This window comes from Antechinus flavipes, chromosome 2 (assembly GCF_016432865.1).
Source record: "Antechinus flavipes isolate AdamAnt ecotype Samford, QLD, Australia chromosome 2, AdamAnt_v2, whole genome shotgun sequence".
Classification (NCBI taxonomy): Eukaryota; Metazoa; Chordata; class Mammalia; order Dasyuromorphia; family Dasyuridae; genus Antechinus; species Antechinus flavipes.
The window spans coordinates 130,860,034-130,863,740 of NC_067399.1; the positions used below are offsets into that span (position 1 = coordinate 130,860,034).

Here is a 3,707-nt window from a genome sequence, read left to right on the forward strand (position 1 = left end):
GTGGAGAAGAAAGAGAGAGAATTTTGTGTGTCTTCATTCCAGAAAGCCCAGGGGATAAAAGACTTCTGGAAAAAAGCCACCAAATCCCCATGCTTCTCCTGTTCTGTTCTCTTATATGCCTATATGCAAATGATAGCAGAGGAATATTTGAAGGCAAAGCTTTTTAATAAAAGAAATAAAAACATAAAAATAATATCAGAAATAATCATCCTTCCTCCTCTCTATCAAAAAGAAAAGAAAGCAAAAAGGGCAAGCAGGAAGAAAAGGAGGTAAAGAAGGAAGAAAGGAGGGAAGGAAGGATAGAAGAAAGAGAAAGAAAGAAAGAGAGAAGGAAGAAAAAAAGAAAGAGAGAGAGAAAGAAAGAAAGAAAGAGAAAGAGAGAGAGAAAGAAAAAAAGAAAAGAAAGAAGAGAGAGAGAGAGAAAGAAAGAAAGAAAGAAAGAAAGAAAGAAAGAAAGAAAGAAAGAAAGAAAGAAAGAAAGAGAAAGAAAGAAAGAAAGAAAGAAAGAAAGAAAGAAAGAAAGAAAGAAAGAAAGAAAGAAAGAAAAGTGGGGGTGGGGTGGGGGAGCTTTCTAAGTCGAAAGAGTTGCTGAGTTAAATTACAGGGGCCTGGGCGGAATGATTAACAACCCTCATGCTTTTCTGCATCCCAGTCATTACTCACTCCAAACCTGGGGCTTCTCGGTTACATAGCCTAGTTCAGGCCGACCATTTTTTCCATTGACTGAAAACACATTCTGACTGAAAACAAACTTTGGATCCCCGAGGCTTGGCAGGCCCTGGGTCCTTCTCCATATTTAATCAACGGGAAGCTAAACACTTTCAGTCTGTGATGGCTCATTTGGACGGGGGCTTAGGGCTTTTGCTCGGTGCCAGATATAATAACTCTCCCCTCTCTTTTCTGAGGCCTATTTTATAATTTTGCTGTTTTTCAATGTCAGGCCCATCTTTTGAAGAATTTTTATTGGATTTCCTGCTAGACTTCAACGAGGATTTTTCTTTCTTTGGCAGAAATATCAAGCAGAACAGGGGAAAAACTCAATCATCCTCTTGGAAAGTGGGGGGGAGGGGATGATTGTGAGCTTGGAGCCCTTTGTTTGCTCACAAACATGTTCTCATTCTGAGTGAGCTGGAGCCCTGCTGCCAGTTGGGCCCTTCTAACCTTTGACTCATGGGGAAAACAGACAGGATCAAGACAAATGGTGGGGAGCGGTAGAAAGTCAGCTCAGGTCGAAGGGGGGGACGGAGAATGGATGACAACGTATAGAGATAGGTCATGTGCGTTCCCATGCCTCCATCCATGGCACGCCTGGTGAGGAGAGACAGGATTTACCTGAGTGCTGTCCAGGTAACTAGGGACACTAATAAGTGAAAAAGATGAACGGAGGTTTATATGGCAAAGCCGAGCATCCACCACCTAGGAAGCAAGAATGGCATTGGGAAGACTAGGCACCTAGGCAATAATGAGAAACTCCTAATTATCAGAGTTAATAGAACCTGGAAAGTGGATAAAAAGATGCTTCATTCATTCTCAACTCACTGTTTAATTAAAATCCATAAGTATTTATTAAAAGTCTACTATGTACTTAGAGACTACACAATACTCAAAGTAGGGTCTGTTCAATCAACGCTCTCATCCTTAATTCTCCCTTGTTCCCAGGCTGGAGAATATCGTTCCCAGGAAAGAGAAGGGTGGGAAGTGGAGGTTGGGGAGTGAGAGAGGCGGAGGAAAGTGACTAGGACAGGAAGGAGAGACACACACTGGTTTTTTGGGTGGAAAGTTGTTTATTTCCCCCTCAATCTCTTCTCTCGACATGTTCAGGAGCTTCCTTGGAGGGGAGCTGCCTTTTCCCTATGAGATGTTTTTGGTTTTTATTTTGTAGGCACCAAGGGGTTTTCTGTGAGGAATAGTATCTAAAGATTAGATATGCTTCTTTGTCCACATGAAAGCTATAGGGCCCACTGCAAAGTTTCTTTCACTGTTTGAAGAACCATTTAATTATATTTCTGTCATATAATGGTCACAACGGAAATGACTGAACATTATAAGCTCATTTCTAACTTTTGTTCACCTCCTGCTTAGATTTTGAAGTATGAGTACAGAGCTGGGATGAGGAAAGGGGTGGGAGAAGGGTTAAGGAGATAGTTAATAGTCAAAATGACAGAATCTAAATCTACAAAAGATCTTGTATTGAATGTAGCAAAATTAAGTTTTATTAGATAAATGTGACATCCTAAATTCAGATTCATAAAAACAAATAGAGAATGGGGGAAGGGGAAGGAGGTAGCTAGATAGTTCAGATGGAAAAAAAATCTAGAGGTTTAAGTGGACTAAAAACTGAATGTAGATCAATGGTATAACAAAACAGCCAAAAAAGCTAATTAGCTTTCAGGTTTCAATAGAGGCAAAGTATACAGATTGAAGGAAATTAATTCTCTCTGTCTTTGGCCCTATACTTAGAATATTTTGTGCTCAGTTTCAGGCACCACATTGCAGGAAGGACCTTGACAAATCTCTGTAAGTAGGTTGTCCTATGCAGGAAACTACTCAGTTGTTCTGCCTAAAAACTAGGACCCACCAGTGACCATTGAATATTGAAGAGAGACAAATGTCAGTTTAATAAATGATCCCCAAAATTGGGCTACCTCAGGAAGTAGTACACAGATCATCACTAAAAATCTTCAAGTCGAGGTTGGTTGGCCAATTTGTGAGGGCTGGGTTGAACTAGATAACTTCTAAGGTCCCTTTTCAACTCTTGAAATTCTATCATTCTAATCTTTCTCCAATAGGATCTATCCTCTAGCAAGTAAATAACCTGTCATTCAATAAACTACCCAGACCAGATTCCCTGGGACCATGTTGATTTGGGAGTGAGACATCTATTGAAGCCCAGGGACAAGATGTCCTACATAAAGAAATCTGAACAAATTCCTTTAAGGTCAGGCCCCCAGGGTTGCATTTCCAGAGTTGCCAAGCTATTGCTGCCATGGACAGTTAGTGTTCTTTTCAATAAAGAAAAATAAAAAATCAATCAATTTATTGAAAATGCTTTACCCCTATCATTTTTGTGACCATTGCAGTATGTATGTGTTTGCTGAGTTTTAGCAAAGGAAGAGTATCAGACTGTACAATAAAAGGGTTGTTGTCCCTCAGGGAACTTATTATTTAATTGGGAGGGTAGAGCTAATAGTCATGAAACAACTGACTTACAAAACTGCATGTAATTGTACAAAAATTATAATTGTACAAAACAGACAATAAATACTCCAGGAGCTCAGCAGCCAGGAAATCGATGAAGGCCAGAATGGTCAACGAAAAGAGGATTCCTGGAGGAAGTAGGGCCAGAGCTGGGCCTTGGAGCATAAATAGAATTTGGTTAGTTAGTGACTCAGTAAATATTTAGGCAGTGAGGTCCTGAGGTGAACAAAGAATAGGCAGTGAGGATGAATATTAATATTATTGGGGTAGTGAAAAAGCAGGCTTAGCTAGAAGGAAAAGATCCTCTAGTTGGAGAGCAATGGAAATAAGGTTAAATCCATAGAACAAAGCCAGATTATAGACAGTCCTATGCATTCCCTGCAAAAATACACATTTCTCCCTAGAGTCACACAAAGTCTACCACCCACCCCTTCCTCTTCTCAGATTTGCCTTGTAATAAACATGATCCTCATCTCTATCTCACTTGGCAAAGAGCTCTTCAATTTACC

At 40.0% G+C, this 3,707-nt stretch overlaps 1 long non-coding RNA gene across 1 annotated transcript; it reads left to right on the plus strand.

Annotated features, from left to right (window-relative positions):
- The first annotated feature begins 569 nt into the window (after positions 1-569).
- LOC127552395 (uncharacterized) lies at positions 570-3,046 on the plus strand. Its single transcript, XR_007951361.1, has 2 exons — positions 570-1,347; positions 2,790-3,046. It is a non-coding gene; the product is annotated as an uncharacterized LOC127552395 (long non-coding RNA).
- The last annotated feature ends 661 nt before the right edge of the window (positions 3,047-3,707 follow it).